The sequence below is a fragment of the Camellia sinensis genome, chromosome 13 (assembly GCF_055761805.1).
Source record: "Camellia sinensis isolate YWXY chromosome 13, ASM5576180v1, whole genome shotgun sequence".
Taxonomy (NCBI): domain Eukaryota; kingdom Viridiplantae; phylum Streptophyta; class Magnoliopsida; order Ericales; family Theaceae; genus Camellia; species Camellia sinensis.
In genome coordinates, this window is record NC_138973.1 from 77,596,805 (window position 1) to 77,617,736 (window position 20,932).

The following is a 20,932-nucleotide window of genomic DNA, read 5'->3' on the forward strand; positions in this document are numbered from 1 at the left end:
CACCCAACGAGATCTCGCCGACTTATATGACATACTCAGCTCAGATGTGGAGCCCAAGTACCCTTAACTTGGTGCGCTTCTCATCTTGCTTTTTGTATCTATTCGGCAATGACCTCAAGTCCAGTGGGCTTTGGCCTCATCTGGTTCATCAAAGATGCACCCTATTTGCCGTTTTAGGTTTATTTTTATTCGGCTCCCATAGACGGTTAAAAGGGTAATTTAGGTTTGCAAAACACTGTGTCCAAAAAGATTCATACCAAGAGCCCTGTTTGCTTTATTTGATAGTATATTATAGTATAGACAATATAGATAGTATAGAAGTTTTGTAAAGATAAAGAGTGCATTTGGATTAAGGGTTTGGGTCATCTCTCTATACTACTATTATTATACTATTATATAATGTCAATAGGTCATTTGTTAGAACTGAAGTTGTGGAACAGTATTTTTAATTCCAAATTTATCCAGTAGATTCCATGTTTTTCATGTTCAAATTGTTTTGTCCTTCAATAGCTGTAAGGGTTTGAAAATTCTAAACCCACCCCCCTCCCCCGAGATATAGATTTGTGATTATGATTCAATTTTAAACAATGAATAACGATCCCAAACAAATAATCAACAAAAAATCAACATAACGATTTAACATGGAAAAATCATAATTGGAACACTTCCAATTGTGATAAAAAAAAAATCACAAGTCAAAACCACAAAACAATTTACTAAGAAGACAAAAAGAAATTACACACGAGAACCCTCAATTACCTAGAGAATCCACGCCAGAATTGAACTGAACCTGATATACCTCTTCCATCACCGTCTTAACTTCGGAATTGCTTTGCCCAACGTTGAATCTATAATGTCGATGTCGAATCCATGACGATGAGCCACTCTGGAATACACCAAATCTTCAAACCCAAGTTTCCCGAAATCCACCGATGAACACCTCTCTCTTTTTGTGAATGAAAGAACAAAACTACCTTTGATGATGGTCAATATGAAGCTCGTTGATCAATCGATCACCCTCAAATCATCAAGAAAAACAATATATAAACACCCTCCAATATAGAATACTTTGTTTTCTCTTCCTCTCTAAAAATATGGACGGGTTAAACCCTAAAACGAGCAAATGACACTTTATGACAAACAGAGCCACGAAGATTGCTCGAGCAGTGTGACTAAAGGCGGTGTACACATATAGGTCAATCGCTTGAGTGCAACATCTACTACTCGAGCGGTAAAACATGCTTCTCAAAAGTTCAGAACACATGCAGAGATACTGGATGAATCACTTCACCACTCGAGCATGCGAAAGACCACTCGAGTGGTTAAGCAACTTTGATTTCGATCCCCGTGCTTAGTCAGCAAAGTGGCAAATGAGGAATACTCAAGTCAAGATACAGAATGTCAACACAAACTCCTTTATATAGGCACAATTCGGGTTGGATTCGCATCTAAACTCTCATAACTCACAGATACAATAGAGTGAATAAAAATATAACTGAATGGAGTTTTGTTCAACAGGATTGCTAATTACAAAAACCTAGCAGGGTTAAAATGAGAATTTTGTATTCTTCAATTTTTTGCCCTTTAATAACCATCAGAATTAAAACACAACAATTGCTTTTTCTTTTTCTTTCTTTTTTTTTTTTTTTTGTTTGAACAACGAAAATTAGATTAGGAAACCAAGGCTAGAGCCTTACACAGTCCTTCGGGAGGATTACAAACCCAATTAGAGGGTAGAACACCATTAAGAAAGGCCCTAGCTGTCCAATGAGCAGCGCTGTTAGCCTCACGAGGAGTCCACAAAAAAGAAAAATTACACTGGTTAGCCAACCTTCTAATATCCTCAATGTTGGGAGCACAACTCCAAGGCGGATCATCCTCAGACACACAAACAGATCACAGCTTTGTTATCTCCAGCGATTTCCACTTGAGAAGGATTAAGGGATCGGGCAATAAGACACGCCCATCGAACCGCCATAGCTTCACCTTGCATGACTGACCGCACTCCCTCCATTCGAACTGCCCCTTCCACAACAGAGCCTTTACAATCTCGCAAGAGCACAGCCGTGGATACTCTTGAAGAGCCAGGCCTTATAGCCACATCACAATTGGCTTTAAACCTCCCTTGCCGAGGGGGAATCCACGACCTTGAGTCTTCTCTCAAAGAGCTCGAATGACTGGTACTATGTTGACTGATCGGTGACACCCTAGCAAACTCACCAAAATCCTTCTCAGCTTTGAAGATGATGGAACAGGGATCAAAGGGATGATATTTGAAGACAAAGTCATTCCGACTTTTCCAAATATGCCATGCCAACCATATCATCTTACAAAAATAATCCACTCGATTAAACCTACTATCAACAGCCTGTTACAACTCGTAAATCCATCTTTGGATCGAGCCAATGGTCCCAGAACTGAGAGTGATATTTAAACTACTCCCAAACCACACTGCCCTCGTCCAATCACAGCCACATGACAAATGCTCCACCATTTCAGACTCTAGTTGGCAAATGGGACATACCTCATCCTTAGCACATCAATGCCGGAAAATGAGCCAATGCTTATTTAAATTTTCCAATTTTTCAAGGACTCTCAAGTCGGTTGTCCACCATATGTCCTCTCAATTAACCATATCAGAAAACCAATTATCTTTGGCAACTCACCAGCATCAATTTTTTGCCCAAGTTTACTGCTGCGAATCAAGCATTTTCATTACTCGTTTCATTGTTCCTCTTCATTAGTAAGCATTTTCGTTGACAAACAATGCTCAATGTAGTTAAATGTTTCCAATTCTGTGAAAAGATGGGAGTTTCTAATAATGAGTTCACTCTTTTCATCTTTGCAACACCGTCTGGTTTTTCCAAATGATTTACTTACAACAGATTTTATTACTATAGTTGGTTTCAATTGTTAATTTCCTTTGATTTTGTTGTGGGATTTCATTTTCTTGCTCTGATTTATGTTATTATGGTTCGTTTTTGGTTTTGATAGTCCTTTTGGAAGTGGTTACCTTCCTGGTTGCTTGCTGAAAAAAAGAAAAAGAAAAAAACTACAACACTTATTACGTTGCTTTCACAACCATTTGAATGAAGTTAAGAGTTGTTGGCTGTTGGAAGATGTATACTAATGAATTGACCCAAACTCCAAACATATAAATTATATTAAGTCTGTTGTCAAGATCACACTAAACATAGTATTTTATGGGTTGTGCTCTACAAATAGTAATCTATATAAAAGTTACATTCATAATGATGTGATTCATTTATATTTATTCATTGAAAATTAAATAATACATCACTTTGGTTTGGTTTATTTTGTGTGCTTTCTTTGTCTCATAGCATTGATGATTATAGTGAGATTGTGTTTGTTTGAAGGTGTTGATAATTGTCATTAATAGCTAGGCCGAATAAATCACTGCTATTTTAATAGATTAATTTATGTTTGTGATGATAGTCAAATAGATAAAATTGCATATGCATTGCGTGTGCACCAACCGCTAGTATGAGGATATATGTGAAGATTGGATCAGTCAATTTACACCCTGCTTTGTTAATGGGATTCAGTTTTGCTAACTGGGTGCATTTTTTTAAAGCATAGCAACTGTGAATGCCTTGCTAGTATTTGGACTTGTGAAACTTTATTGGGCCACAACCTGCAACTTCATTCGCACAGATGTATTGATTGTAGGAGAAATGTCCTATTGGGGATTTTTTTTCGTGATTCAGTATCCCATAGCACCTCGAAGTTTTGACTTACCCATTTTTTGATTTTGAACTATATTTGATTACACGTATACATGCTAGCTGCCATCTGGAAAGTTTAAACACAAGCACATTTGCATGAAGCTTTCATTCGATCAATTTTGCTTTACTGATTTGGGTTATAAAACTCTTTTACCCTTTGCTGTGGATGTGCTCATGCATCGCGTGGAGAAGGTTTTGAACTGTAACATGCCAGAAGATGAGGCGTCACTGTCCGGTGGTGGAAAGAACACAAATCCACTTGGTACAAATTTTCCTTTCTTCTTTGAACTTTGTTCTTCCCTTCCTGAAAATAACATAACAATAGAGCAAGTATAAAGTAACAGAATATTAATTTTATGGAACCACAACAAGAATGATGCTAATAATAAAAAATAGTAGTATCATCTAGAGTACCTATCTAAGAAGCACGGACATTGACACATAACACGACATGGACATGCGAACATACAAATTTTCAAAAAATGCAAGACACAGCACGTCAAGGACACGTGCAAGACATATATTTTATATATTTGTTAGATGTCATATTTTTTGATATTATGTATTTATTCTATATCAAATATTTATCCTTATCAAATTTATCAACCTTGGGATGCTATTCCAGCACCCAAAAAAAAAAAAAAATAATAATAATAATAATAATAATAATAATAATAAATTAGAAAAAAAAAATAGGAGACAACATGTCTCCACCGTGTCCCTAGCATGTCCCCAATGTGTCCCTAGCATGTCCGCAGTGTGTCCACAATGTGTCCAAGTGTCACCAGCGTGTCTGGCACGTGTTAGACACCGGTACATGACCTCTGGAGAGGTGTCCATGCTTCATAGGTACCTATTCTAACTGTTTTGGTATTAGTAGAATGAATTGTGTAGTTTGATTTAATGCAATACTATATGAAATTATCTGGTGAGAAATTTGAAGTTATAGTATTGCCAAATGTAGATTGCTTTGGTTATCAGTGATCTGTAATTCCATTTCCATGATATTAATTGGTTGAGTGGCTCGGATTTTAAGACTGATTACATGCTTCTGCAGGTGATAAAGCTGCTCACAGCAATGATTCATCCCAGAATGTGGACTGTTCAACAGTTCTTTGTGTCAAGACTATACACATCAGCTCTTTTATTTTAGCAGCAAAGAGTCCATTTTTTTATAAGGTCAGGACTTGTGAGTCTTTCTCTGCTTTATGTTGGTTTTGTTACTTGGTGTAATGGCTTGCCCAAACGGCTGGTTGATCCATCGTCTCTTGCAGCTTTTCTCAAATGGAATGAGAGAATCAGAGCAGCGGCATGTAACTCTAAGAATCCATGCCTCTGGTAAACATAGAAATGTAAAAGTTTTTCATTTTTGGTGAACTGATGGAAATAATTGGTCAATTTTTTTTTTTTGATGACTGGGTGTCCGGGCTAACTTACGCACACCTCGCCTATTTCCGAGACCCACACAAAGTGCCCCCTCCAAGTGGATCGGGCAAATCTCAAGCAGAGGCCGCGGGCATGGTCTTTTTGCTATTTTCTTCTTTCTTCTTTTAGTAAAACATTTAGTAAAAAAAAAAGTAGATGAACTGAACTGACAAGAGCATTCTTTTCTCTTTCTTTTTCTTTTTTTTCAAAAATTTTTGATAATTGTTGTGGAACAGAGGAAGCTGCACTCACGGACCTTCTGAATTTTATGTATATTAATACCTGATCAACAACTGCACCTTCTGTTTTGCTGGATGTGCTGATGGCTGCGGACAAATTTGAAGTTGCTTCATGCATGAGATACTGCAGCCGGTTATTACAAAATTTGCCTATGTCTGCCTTGCTCTGTTTGGATCTTCCTTCTAATGTTTTAATGGCTGAAGCAGTCCAGCCACTGAAAGAAGCCGCAAAGGAGTTTCTTGTTGCTCGTTATAAGGACATGACTAAGTTAGTTTCTCCGCATCATAACTTTATTCAATTTCTTTGTGATTGGTCAGTTGAGAATTAAAAGGTTTCATTTGCTTACCGGGAATACAAAGTGAGGGGAGGAAAATATGTGGACATGGTTTGTAAATTCATCACAAGTAATTGAATTTATGCTTTCTCTTTTTGCCATTTCCTTTTTTGGCTTTTTTAGGTTTTTATTTATGTTTGTACTTGTGGTTTAAATTTATATTTTATTGCTTACTTTTTTGGCTTCATGAAATCAGATAAGAATCGTGACCTCTATATAGGATTTTTATGGCAAGTTCAAAGTGCTCTGGATTTAGAACTTTTTTTTTTTTTTTTTTTGAGTGAACTCAATTTCTGGGATCTTTTGTCTGAGTATAATAAAATTTGAGGCATTTTCTTTCCAGGTTCCAAGAAGAAGTGTTGAATTTTCCATTAGTTGGAATTGAAGCCGTACTGTCCAGTGATGATCTCCAGGTAGCTTCAGAGGATGCTGTTTATGATTTTCTACTAAAGTGGGCCCGAACCCATTACCCAAAACTGGAGGAACGACGAGAAGTGCTAGGCACACACATTGGTCGCCTCATCCGCTTCCCATATATGACTTGCCGAAAGCTGAGGAAAGTTCGAACATGTAATGACTTCGATCCAGAGCTTGCTTCAAAGGTTGTCTTTGAGGCTCTATTTTTCAAGGCAGAGGCACCGTATTGGCAGCATTCTCTTGCTGCAGATGAGGCCAATGCCTCTGGTCGTCGGTTTGTAGAGCGGGCATACAAGTACCACCTAGTTAAGGTTGTGGAGTTTGAATTGCCTCGTCAACAGTGTGTTGTGTACCTGGACCTGAAGCAGGAAGAGTGCGCACATCTGTTTCCATCTGGCCGGCTTTACTCACAGGCCTTTCATCTTGGTGAGCAGGGGTTTTTTCTTTCTGCCCGCTGCAATATGGATCAACAGAGTTCATTCCGTTGCTTTGGGTTTTTCTTGGGAATAATAGAAGAGGGGGCAGTTACTGTTGCAGTTGACTATGAGTTTGCAGCAAGGTCAAAACCTACCGAGGAGTATAGGTGCAAGTGTAAAGGGAACCGCACGTTCACTGGTGGACAATTTGTTGGGTATCTGTAGGAACCCACATTTTATGTCTTCGTCATGTTCATGAGCATATGTATGATTATGGCTTGATTAAGTCTGCATGTGTATGTTTGTGACTTGTTTCGCTTAAGCGAGTGTGATCCATGCCTTGTTTTGAAGCCTTGTGATTTGTCTAAGTGTAGTGTGCTTGTCTTGTTCCTTCCTTGATGTGAAACTTAGGTCACGCCTTGCCTGAGTTATGCTAGCCGATGTTATTCCAAGCCTAGGTTACGTTACGCCTAGATCATTCCAAGCCGAGGTCATCCTCAGTCTAGAAATATCTTGGAACCCCTTGTTGACCTCCGTCCTCGCCTTGACACATTAGCCGAGATGTTACCTTGCACCCAAGTGATCTCGTCCTGGAGTGGTATGACCTAGACCGAGGTGTGGCGCATCTAGGCCAAGGTGTGGCACAGCTTAGTCAAGTGTTGTCCTTCCTAGCCGGGGTCATTGTCACCTTAGTTGCCGAAGTCCTTTTGTTAGCCGATGTCACCCCTTGCCGGAGTGCCATTCCGTGTAGCTTGTTAAATACGCCTTGTTATTAGCCGATGTCATTGCCTCGTCAGAGAGCCCATACCGCTTTACTTGTTGAACACCCTTCCACCATTCTTTGTCTGGTCTGTCAGCCACCTTTTCAGGAAAAACCCAACCAGTCGCCGCCACGTGTCTCAGCAGAGGGTTAACCCCAGAACCGGGTAAAGAAAACTATCATTTGGTATCATAACCTTGCCTTGTAGAGAGAGAAACTCTAGGAGGAAGAAGGAGTTTTAGAGTGAGGAAGTAGATCTTCAAGCTTGATTCTTAGAGATCGAACCGTTAGATCCGTGTTCTAAGGTTAGATTATTGATCTGCTCATGATGTTCTCTATGTTCATGTTATTGCATTGCATGATCGGATATGATTTGTAAGCCATGCATTGTTTTGAAGTTCGATTTTAGAAAGAGAAAATGACATTCATGTGTTCTTCAAGAAAGTCTTGTTTTGATCCGAAAGCTTGCATAAAGAATCATGTTTTTGTGTTTATTTCCGCAAGAATTCCAAGTACGGGTACCCAGGTCCATGTTTTCAAACTCATAGCATGAAAATCCCAGATTTGTGATAACAGATTGTGATCGAACATTCATATTTTTCATGTTTTCACACTCATGTTCTCCATGTTCATCAGCAGAGGGAAACCCAGAGTTTCCCGACCTCTTTTCCTTGCATGTGGCCCTCGGGAACACACCTCGGCGAGGAGGTGTGGAACCTCGGCCTAGACCTGGTTGGTGCCCAGCATGTTTTCCGAAATCATTTGTGTACATACGAAATTTGTTGAAGGTGCATTCAATAGGCCTTGCCATGTGTTTGTAGGACTTGGGCTTGTCTCGACCCCGACGTTTGAAGAACTATGTGAGTGGTATTTTTAATAAAGCTATGTTACACTTGCTTTCATAAATCTCGTCTTGCCTTGTTTTGAAAAGTACTTGATCTAGCATGAATGACTATCCCTACTTGTATATTAAGCACTATCTTGTTTTGATGACATTTCTTGAAAGTCCTTAGTTGCAGGGGACTATAATGCAACTGCACTCTTGTCTTGAAAGTCCTTAGCTGCAGGGGACTATAATGCAACTGCACTCTTGTCTTGAAAGTCCTTAGCTGCAGGGAACTATAATGCAACTGCACTCTTGTCTTGAAAGTCCTTAGCTGCAGGGAACTATAATGCAACTGCACTCTTGTATTGGAATGTCATCACCCCCTTGTATTAAGTAGATGTAATAACATCCAAGGAACTTGAAAGGCCGGCAATGAACTTGATTTCCCCCTTGATTGTAAAGTATGCTATGTATTGTTTTGAAAGAAATCTTGGATATCAATCATGCAAAACCTTTATTTCTGATATCATTCACTGAGTATCCAAGCTCACCCTCTCTATATATATATGTAGGTGATGAGCAAGAAGGCAATGAGGCCTAGACGTGTAGCCGATGTGTTTTTGGGTGCATTGCCGACGTGTTTTGGATTAGCATTTTGTACCATCTTGAAGATTATGCTTCTTAGCTTATATTTCATGTGCACTTGTATATGTCGGCTTGAGAAGCCTTCTGGTCAAGATGTATTTTGTATCTCATTCCCTTATTGTATCTAAATTGTAAGACTTTGTAAGAATGTATGTCATTTTATTGGACTTAAGCACGGCTCTCATGGACTATTTAGATTCAGTATATGTATATATGTTGCTTCCGCACTTGTAAGCCCCATATTTTATACTCTGATTGCGTGTGATTCTTGTAAGTCGGCCTTCGGTAATCTCGGATTACTGGCCATCACGGCACCAAACTACTAGGGGCGGTTTGGGGGCGTGACAATATCGGAACCTTTTCAGTCTACCTTGGACTTCATTCATGGCTGATGAAAGTTGCTATTATTTCATCAATGAAATTCTCGATCTCCAGGCTGTTCTCACCATCAAACAATGACTCTTTCCTAAATCTCTTCTTGCGAATGTGGTTTATATACGGTTGCTCTGACTTTTTAGATGTCAGGCAGGGGCAGGGGCAAAGATTACAGTAGGGGATTAGTTTGTTGTAATATGTGAAACTGAGTACTTGAGAAATATTATTCCTATAATGTGCTGTTGTAAATGTATATGCAGTAGTTCTCTCTGTGTTTCCATATGTGAAACTGAGTACTTGAGAAATATTATTCCTATAATGTGCTGTTGTAAATGTATATGCAGTAGTTCTCTGTGTTTCCATATGTGAAACTGAGTACTTGAGAAATATTATTCCTATAATGTGCTGTTGTAAATGTATATGCAGTAGTTCTCTCTGTGTTTCCACTTGTTCTTCTTCATAATAGTCGATAAATTATTTTTCCATCCACCTTAAAAGTCGGATGTAATTCCTTTTATATTTGGTATTACTGTGGCAAAGCTACTTCTGTTATTTATTTAAGAACCCTCTTATTGGCCATGTTCTTGACCTGCATACATTGTGGAAGAAGTAGCTGTTTTCCATTATGGATTGGCTGCCTCTGTCAATAATCTGTGTTTTATTCACCCGAACCTCTGGAGCTCTAGCAGTGGCTGCAATCCTCACAAGTGCAAGAAAGCTGGGAGGAATATTTCCCCTTACCTGTTCCGGTGTTTTATGCTCCTTGATAAAAGTATTCTGTTGAATTTAATTTTTTTTTTCACTACCATGTGCAACAATGGTACATCTAACACAGTCCATTGGTAGGCTCCACACCAATGTATCTGCAGCAATGGATCAACAATAACTTAATTTGATCTCTTTTGTGAAGTTAATATTGGTCTGTGTACTGATGTTTAGGCTGTTCTGGTAAGAAAATGGACTTGGGTTGAATTGCTATTTAGATTCTGCTACTACACAAAAACATACAAGCTGTCACTCTTGTTGCTATCATTATTATCAACCCCCTTCACCTTTGGTTTCATTCCACAAATTAGACTGCTAAAATGCTCCAAAGAGTGGAAGAGAGGTAGGTGCAATCACTGCCAGTTTTTAATCACCTCCCCTCATTTTCTCTCACTGTTGATCAACCACCTTTGATGTGATTGCATCTCTCCCTGTGGGAATCCACAAGCATGCTGTTTTCTTCTTATGGGACCCATTATAAGCATGATTTTTCTGTGGAGAATACACACCTTAATATATATTTTTGTGATATATGTTATATATTTTTGTGTTAAATATTATGTAATTATTTTATTTTATTTTTTTTGATATATTTAAGACAATTTGTGATGAAGTAACGTATTTTTGTGGTTAGAAAATATTTGAATAAAAAAATGTATAATATTATTACAAAAATGCGTAATTTCATTTCTAAACTATAAATTATGATAATTTTACCAAAAAATACTTAACATTTATTACAAAAATATATCTGATACACACTATTTGAGGGGTATGTACTACAACATAACTGGAGAAAGAGACAAGGAGCTTGTTTAGCATAATTTTTTGTGGTTAAAAGTTCTTCATCAGGAAAGACTTTTTAAAAGACAGACTTTTAAGAGAATATGATTGTTTGGTAAATATATTTTTAAATATTACTACATTAATAATATATGATTCATTATACAAATATTTAATAATTGCGTTTACATATGAATTTTCTTATCAGTGTCTTTTTTTTTTAAAAAAAAAAAAATTAAACAAAAAATTTTTGGAGAACCCTTTATTAAGGGTTCAATTGGGAAGTATTTTTTAGTAATTTTTTTGTTTTTTAACAAAAACATGGGGTGAAAAAAAAAATCAATATATTTGAAAATGAAGTGTTGATTTTATATATATATATAAAATAAAAAATAAAAAAAGAGTAAATAAGAAAGAATCTTTAACTTTTTTTTATATAAATTAAAAATTTGTTGATTTTTTAATTTTGTAATATTTTTTTACCTAAAATAGTAACTTGGCAAATAAGACCTCAAAAATGATCGTAGAGATAATTAATCATGGAATGATTGATGAATGAATAATATTATACAAATAAAAAAAAATTATATAACTTTAAAATTAAATACACAATAATAACAATGCCACATTATTTTTATCAAATTTTTTGTAGTATAAATTTTAGGATTTTTTATTGATAAATCCTAGTAGTATTCTAATTCAATAAGTTCATTAAGAAAAATTATAACCTAATTAGTCCTATATAAATCAAACCAAACCAAGCCTTAAGTCCCATCAAATGGGGTCGGCTACATGAATCCTTCTTCTCCACGCAGCCCTATCAAAGGCCATTTCATTAGTTAAATTAAGTAGATTCATATCTCTATTTATAACGCTAATCAATGTTAATCTAGGCCTACCACGTCCCTTAACACTTCCATCTACCGTTACAGGATCGCATCTCTTCACTACTACCTCTGTTGGTCTCCGTTGAATATGACCAAATCATCTCAAACGATTCTCTCTCAACTTATCTTCTATCGGTACTACTCCTACCCATTCTCAAATACACTCATTCCTAATCCTGTCTTGTTTAGTTTTACCACACATCCACCTTAGCATCCTCATCTCAGCTATACTCATCTTATCTACATGTTGTTTCTTGGTTGCCCAACACTCCGTCACATACAACATAGCTGGTCTAATAGTCATTCTATAAAACTTACCTTTTAGTTTAGTGGGTATTCGTTTATCGCACAATACCCCAAACGCACTTCTCCACTTACACCATCCCACCTTAATCCTATGGGCCACATCTTCATCAATCTCTCCCGCTGTTGTGATAATCGACCCTAAATAACGAAAATGTTCACTCTTAGACAGTTTTTGATTCTCAATCTTCACTTCTCCTCTACTTTCATTGTTACTGTTACTAAATTTACACTCCATGTACTCTGTCTTAGTTCTGCTTATCCGGAATCCTTTAGATTCAAGAGCTTTTCTCTAAATTTCCAACTTTGTGTTAATTCCGTCTCTAGTCTCATCCACTAACACAATATCGTCTGCAAAAAGCATACACCATGGCACGTCATCCTGAATATTTATCGTCAACTCGTCCATAACTAAAGCAAAAAGATAAGGACTTAAGGTAGATCCTTGGTGTAACCCTACAGTGATAGGAAATTCATTTGTCTCTCCAGTTGGTGATCTAATAGTGGTCGCCACCCCTTCATACATGTCCCTAATCACGTCAATGTAGCCTTTTGTCACCCCTTTCTTCTCTAACACCTACCATATTATATCTCGGGACACTCTGTCATATGCTTTCTCAAGGTCGATAAACACCATATGAATGTCTCTTTTCTTTTCTTTATACTTTTCTATTACTCTCCTCAAAAGATAGATCGCTTCCATTGTTGACCTACCAGGTATACACCCAAATTGATTCTCTGACACCTCTGTAATGTCTCGCAATCGGCGTTCCATCACCCTCTCCCACACTTTCATTATATGACGCATTAGTTTGATTCCTCTATAGTTGTTACAATTCTGGACATCACCTTTATTCTTATAGATTGGCACTAAAATACTCTTCCTCCATTCATCTGGCATGTTCCTAGTCAACAAAATTTTGCTAAACAACCTAGTCAACCAAGCAACTCCCTTTTTACCCAAACACTTCCAAGCTTCAATAGGGATATCATCGGGTCCTAAAGCCTTATTTGATTTCATCTTCTTAAATGCAATCTCCACTTCAAAGTTCCTAATCCTGCGACAGAACCTATAGTCTTGGTTTATCGTATTACTGGCTATTTCTTTCCCTATTGTCGTACTTCCATGTTCCTCATTTAACAGTTTCTCAAAATAATTCTTCCATCTTTCCTTAATCTCATCATCCTTCACCAATACCTTAGAATCCTCACTCTTTATGCACTTTACTTGATTAAAATCTCTTGTTTTCCTCTTCTGTATCTTAGCAAGTTTGTATACCCTGTTCTCTCCCTCCTTATTATCTAGTCTAGTGTATAGGTCATCATAAGCTTTCAACTTAGTTTCTCTCGCTACTATCTTGACCTCCTTATTAGCCAATCTATAGCTCTTAAGGTTTTCCTCAGTTCTATCTTTCTGTCATTTTTTAAAGCACTCTTTTTTTGCCTTAACTACCGCTTGAACCTCTTCCCTCCACCACCAAGTTTCCCTAGAGCTGGGTCCCGTTCCTTTCGACTCTCCAAGCATTTCTCTTGAGATTCTCTTCATACAATTGGCCATCGAATTCCACATAGTGTTAGCATCACCTTCTAAGTCCCAAGTACCTTCCTTATCCATTCGATTCTTAAATATTTCTAGTTTATCCACTTTTAGGTCCCACCATCTCGTACTACGACGCCCACCATCCTTTCCAGCTTGGTATTGCCCTCTAAAACATAAATCTAGTACCAAAATCCTATGTTGAGAGATCAGACTCTCTCCAGGAATCACCTTACAATCATTGCATTTTAGGCAGTCCACTTTTCTCACTAAAAAGTAATCTATTTGGCTCTTAACTAATCCACTCTTAAAGGTTATCAAATGTTCCTTCCTCTTTTTATACATAGTATTGGCCACCACCAGGTCAAAAGCCAACGCAAAATCTAAGATTTTCTCTCCAGCCTCATTTATGTCACCAAAACCGTATCCACCATGCACCCTTTCATAACCTAGTTTATCTATGCCCACATGGCCATTAAAATCTCCACTTATAACCAGGTTCTCTCCTACGGGTATCTCCTGTAAGATCTCATCCATTTGCTCCCAAAAATCCCTCTTAGTCTGATCATCTAATCCTACTTGAGGGGTGTAAGTGCTAATAATGTTCACTATATTTCCTCTAATAACTAGTTTAACTAGCATAATCCTATCTCCTTTCCTAGTGACCGCCACCACACTTTCCACAAGACCCTTGGCAATTATGATTCCTACCCCATTCCTGCGTCTATCCTTACCACTATAATAAAGTTTAAAACCAGTATCCTCAATTTCCCTAGCTTTCTCTCTTGTCCACTTACTTTCTTGTATGCAAGCTATACTAACTCTCCTCCTAATCATAACATCTACCAATTCCATTGTCCTACCAGTTAAGGTTTCTATGTTCCAAGTGGCTACCCTAAACCTATAGTCATGGACTAGCTTCTTTACCCGGGTTCGTCCAGAAAAATGCGGAAACCTTTGCCCATTTTTCACCGCACCTAGGCGTCGATGCGGCGCCCCTTGCTCACTTTTCGAAACACCCGGAGACAGGCACAACGCGTCACTTGAGGGGAACGACCTAGCATTTAAACGATTCAAAGTAGGATTCATTTTCATAAAGGGATCCGAGCGGCTTTTTTACGTGTTGGCTGTCGGCTACCTAGCACACAACCCTCCTCCTTTACCCGGGCTTGGGACCGGCGGAGTTGTTAACAACCCTGGCGGAGTTTTAATCCTATATATTTATATTTTTATTCTATGAGGCCTTTTTTCCTGATTTATATTGTTTGTTGGGCATTATACCCTTAGATCTATTGTTGATATGTATTACATAGAAAAATTATATACACATTTCATTTTTGTTACTACCTCTATTTTGGTAGTTTTCAATATTCACGTTTTTCTTTTTGATCAGTTTCATTCATATTTGTGGCATTGTTTCATTGTGCTAGGGTTTCGAAACTCTCTATTTGGTAGTGTTTAGAAACTCTAGTTTATACATGATGGTAAAATAATATTATGTCCCTTCATTGTTGAGGTAAAACTTTGTATTCCTCCATTGTCATTTTGTGTTCGAAGTTCTATATTCGTCCATTGTTACTCTGTGTTCGAAACTCCATATTTCTCTATTGTTATAAGTCGAAACTCTGTTTATGTCCGATCAATTTTGTTACAAACATATTCTTCAAAGGTGAGTTTGGTTTGATTTGGATTGGTGCAATGGTGAAATTGCATAGATTGTTAATGATAGTGATAATGATAAAGATGATGACAAAGATGATGATGAAGATGAGAATATTGGTGATATTTTTTTATTTTTAGAGTGATTGAGTTTTTTTTTTTTCTTTTTGGATTTCTAATTCAATTGCTGTCATTGTTTTTATTTTTTTGTCAATTAGTGTAAATATTCACATTTCATATTGTTTGAAAGTCCGAGAAATAAGTCTTGGAATATAGATATGGATATAATTATATATTTTACAAGATGTGAATGTTCACATAGTATTAGTTATTTATTACTATACTTGTTGTTTGAATAATCATTTTTTGTTACCATTAAACAATTGAAATAATCTCATTTTTTTTCTTTTCAATTTTGTTTCATGTTGCAGTGTGAATGTTCAAATTGGTATGAATTTAATTTTTCTAAGGTTAGTTGTATGTTAATTGTAAATTATGAACATTTACATTGTATTTTGGTATGGGTTTTTTTTTTTTTTTTTTTGAATTTTTTTTCGAAAGTTAGTTGTATTTTGTTATTTTTTTTTATTATGTTTATTAGTTGAACAATTATTTTTGTTATCATTGAACAATCAAAATAGTTGATTTTCACTTTTTTTAATTTTGTTTTATTGCAGTGTGAATATTCACATTGGTATGAGTTTATTTTTTAATTTTTTAAAACTAGTTGTATATTAATTATAAATTGTGAACATTTACATTGTATTTTGGTATAAGTTTTATTTTTTTGAAAGTTAATTGTATGTTTGTTGTTTTTGTTACTATACTTATTAGTTTAACAATCATTTTTGTTACCATTGAACAATTGATCACTTTTTCTAATTTTGTTTTATGTTTTCACGTTACAGTATAAATGTTTGCATTGGTATGAGTTATTTTTTTAAGACTAGTTGTATGTTAATTATAAATTGTGAACATTTACATTGTATTTTGGTACAAATTTTATTTTTTCAAAAGTTAGTTGCATATTTGTTGTTTATTGTGAACATTCATATTGTACTTTAGTATGTGTTTTGTTTTTTTAAAAGTTAATTGTATGTTTGTTGTTCACTGTGAACATTCACATTGTATTTAGATTTTTTGTTGCGTTATTTTTAAAAAATTTAAATTATAAAAAGGTTCAAAATTTATAATTTGAGTTTTTCTCCATAGAATGCAAGAGAGATTTTCTCCTTAGAATAAGAGTGAAATTTTCTCAATGGAATAAGGTAAAGATTTTCTCTTTAGATTTAGAGAGATATTTCTTCCATAAAATGAGAGACTATTGTTACGTATTAGTTTCAAAATAGAAACATGTACAACCAATTAGAAATGATGATTTGATTATATTACATTAAATAAGACTTAATAGAATACTCAAACAAATATAAATTAATGAAATAAAACACTTAAAAAAAAGATTTATCAAAAAAATAATCCTAAATTTTATGTATAAAAAAAAAATTGTTGATGAATTACACATTTTCCATTTGAAGTTGGACTCCTCATTGAAGAATCTTACCTACTAAAATTTTGTTGATTATTAACCTCATGATTACTAAAAAAATTCTATTTAATACGGTAACCTGTCACTTCCATATCAGTATTCAATAGCAGGTTGTTTTCCCGTTATTAAATTAATTAATTAATTAATTAATTAATAACAATACATTCATTTTTTTTTTGGTTAGTATCTATATTTTATTTTTATTAATTTTATTAAAACTCACATTTATAATGATGTTTGATTGAATTTATTTTTAAAAAAATTCAATTTATAAAGATATCAGTATATTCATTTAAGAAATACAATTTGTAATTTAATTTAATTATGGAATATTTTAATTTTATTTTGAAAAAATATTTGAGAACACTTAACTTATCATTCCTACAAATCACACAAAATGACATGTTTGACAAGTGTCAAATTTTAATTTGTTAAACATTTGGGGATTAACCTCAATACTACATTATTAGGGGTCATTTAAGAGTGATAAATTAGGAGATGTAGCATTGTTGAAAACATGTAGTCTAAGTGATAGGCTTAAGATTTATAATTATTTTTTAGGTCGACCTTAAGCAGATGCAGAGGTCTGATATTTGCGTTGAACCGAGTTTAGATAGATACAAAATCTTTTATTATATAATGTCAGCCCAATACAAACTCATCCCGACCCGGCGAATGCAAAACCCTAATAAAGTTACAACAAATTTTTGAATACTTATAAACATTTTGGGGCTAAAAAAATATAAAAAGACAAAACAGGTTATATAAGTTAAAAAGATAAAATGTCACATCAAAATTATAATTATTACACTTTTTCTCTCACAAAAGTCAAAAAATCCAAAAATATAAACCAAACGAAATTAAAAAAGTCAGGCTAAAAAAGTTTCAACACAAAAAGGGAATTGGGGATGTTCTGCACAGCAGCTGCTGTGCAGCAAAATGGGCTAATTTTGGAATCCATTTTAATAATCTGAACTATTCACATTTTAGAATATATCAATTAGAACATGACTGCAAAAAATTGAGTTAATCGGATATCGTTTACCCATTCATCCACTCACATTTATATTTACAAAAATAAATAATAGTTGTAATTTAAAGTATTAAAATGAATACAAATGTACGTAGATGAATCGGTAAACGTTATTCGATTAATTTAATTTTTTATAAACATATATTACTTGATATATTTTAAAATATAAACCATTTGAATTATCGAAATGAATATATTTCGCCGCATAACAGCATCCCCAGACTCAACAAAAAGTTAACCACCGTGGTCCATGCCAAAATGAAGGTTTCATGAAAATATGTTTTAAGATGGACCGTTTCAATACAATCTCTTTGTTTTATATTTTAAAATAGGCTTGCTATTAATTATTTGAACCTTTTTTTTTTTGGTTGTTGTAGTTGCATAGAAAATGATTTTTTAACTGGAAATATTAGTTTAGTGCAGATTTATAAAAAAAAAAATTCAAATTAATGGTAAGATTTATTTTTTCATTAATCAGCAATTATTTTTTGGGAGTTACAAAAACTTTAGAGGTTAACTTTTATAATAAAATAAATCTTAGAATTTTAAATTTATTGATTTAACCCCTAATCTTTTAATTTATTTTTAATCTAAATATTTGCCTATTTTCATTTAGTAAAATAGATAAAAAAGAGTATTTTAACCATTAAACTCAATGTAAGTGTAAATAAAATATCTAAAAAATCCTTTTTTTTTATCGAGTTTAATGATTAAAATACTAATTTTTTCGTTGATTTTACTTAACGGAAATAGATAGATAGTCTAAATTGAAAAAAAAAATTAAAAGATCAGGGTTCAAATTGATAAAATTAAAAAATCAAGGTTTATTTTGTTACAATGGTCAAATTCTAAATTTTTTTATTTATTTATTTTTATAATGACTCCTTATTTTTTTTAAGTACTACCGAATTGCAATTCTCTACTTCTTTTTTTTTTAATTTGTAATAATTTAGTTCTAGTATATGCGAGGGAGATTTTCAAAATTATTTTAAATAAAATCTCAATAAACTTTAAATTTTGAGAGAGATATTTTGTGAGAAAAAACGAATGGGAAGGAAACAATACAAACTAATTATCTTTTAGTAATTGTTCAATTTATAAGAAAAATTAGGTCAAAAAAGTTAAAATTTTAAGGCAAATTACATTGACACCCCCATAAGGTTTCTATTTAATACAGATCTCTCTTCACATTTGAAAAACTACACTTACTCCTCTGTTAGATTAAACTGACATATTTTTTCCTTAGCCTTTATACATATAAAATAATCAAATGTACGGGGAAGAAATAATTCTCCTCGTATAATCCTGTTGACTAAGTCCACGCTCCTCCGTACGACGTCGCTTTGTCACCTGAAAACACAAACGTGAGCTAGCCGGCGGGTGTGTGCCGGAAACCTCTCCGATGCCTAAGTCAGAAAACTTGACAAATTGACAAAACTCAATGTATTCAGAAAGCAAAATTGTATGTTGTGTTCTGTTACCTTCTCTAAGGTGATGCTTGTGAGCTTTTATAGGTTTCGAGTGGCACAATCCTAGTAGGACTTTTATTTCTCCATGTAGAGTCCTCCTAGGATTCATACTCCTAAAGGATAATGTTTATCATTTTATACCCCCTGCTTAAACCAAGTGGGATGGTTTTTACTACGGCCGAACTACCATTTAACCGAAGCAAACTGGCTTAGCTGAGCCACGAGGTAGGCCGAACTATCCTTAGTTCGGCCCTTCCTTTTATTCCGTATCTCGGTTCTCCCATGTATGAATCATGATATGTTGGGACCGAGCTACTGAGTAGCAAGGTCTTGACCGATCTACCCAGAATACGCCATGACCGGACTAACTCGGAGACCGGACTAACTCCAAGTTGTCCAAACCGAAGTAGCTTTACAATTCCTGAGCCGAAGTAACTTCATCACTTTTGACCGAAGTAATTTATCTCTCTTGGGCCGGAGTAACTTCTCGGCCCTTTTTTACCCAGTCCGTCATACTTTGGGCCATAAAGTCCATCTCATAATTCGGCCCAATTTTCACCAAAAATTACCCTCTCAATTGCCCTTTAATTTCATCTGCACAGCATGATTGGGATTACCTAGTGACCAGCCGAGCCAACGTTTTTAAGCCTTTCCAGCCGAACTAAAAAATCGTTTTAGCCTCTCCAGCCGAGCTTATTTTACTCCGGCTCTACACGTTCGGTCAAAACGTCTCTTCAATCACTGTGACTGTAACGTTTCACTTTCCAACGACACGTGGTAGGCTCTGATAGGCTGTGAGCAGCTGTCACGCCGCCCTCATACTACGAAAATTTTGAACAGTTTCCCGCTTTTTCTCTCTCCTTTTTCACAAAACAACTCCTCCAGCCTTGAATCATTCACCTACGCATTTTACCCCTTCCTTTCTTCGTGCTTCTGTTATTCTAATCCTGAGTTCGTGTTCTTCTTTTGCTGCTACAGTTTTCATCTCCAGTCCCCTTTTCTTCAATCTGGTAAGCAAATCTACTTTTCTTTCATGTTTTTGCTTTCATATTTGCCCTATGCATCTTGTTTACTGTATTTTTGCAAAATATGTTCTTCCATTTTTGCTTCGCTTCTGTTCTTTCATGAAAAGAACTTTAACAGTAGAACGCATGTGTATGGATTAATCTGTAGAAAACTAGTCTTAGATCCAAAATCAAGTAGCAACCGAACTAGGATACTATTTGTCCTATATAGGTAGATCACTTTAGATAATAACCGAACTAGGACTCCAGAAATCAGTAGTTTCAGTAGGTTATCAACTCCTGAATAACTCTAGCCGAGATAAGCCCACCGAACGAAGTTCGATTTTAATAAATAAAGAACCTCGGTCTTCAACCGAGCTAAGCCTTCGGGGCTAAGCCAGCTTTCCTAGTTTCTAAACCAAACTCTGAAAGTTGCCCCTAGAGGCTCAACCGAAATAACAAAACTCCTAGTTCAACCGATTCAGGCCTTTGGGGCTAAGCCAGCTTTCTTAGTTTTTTAGACCAACTCAGAAAGCTGCCCCTAGACAATGAACCGCTCTAACAAAATTGTTTCCAAAGCCAATATGCCGAGATGCCTTCCAAGATTTGATCAATAAGAACTTTGCTCAAACCGAGCTTCCAATCATTTTTGCTGAACCGAGATAGAACCTGTCTATAAAGCCGAAGCAGGGCTCTTTTACCATGCTTTTTAATTTGTAGCACGGTCCAACGATCTGTGCTTAACCCCTTTGTTTTCTACTT

General features: G+C 35.4%; 1 pseudogene across 1 annotated transcript; it reads left to right on the top strand.

Annotated features, from left to right (window-relative positions):
• The first annotated feature begins 2,763 nt into the window (after positions 1-2,763).
• Positions 2,764-9,464, top strand: LOC114309711 (BTB/POZ domain-containing protein POB1-like; annotated as a pseudogene). Its single transcript, XR_014349071.1, has 6 exons — positions 2,764-4,008; positions 4,804-4,925; positions 5,021-5,084; positions 5,408-5,678; positions 6,089-6,793; positions 9,136-9,464. The product of XR_014349071.1 is annotated as a BTB/POZ domain-containing protein POB1-like (transcript).
• The last annotated feature ends 11,468 nt before the right edge of the window (positions 9,465-20,932 follow it).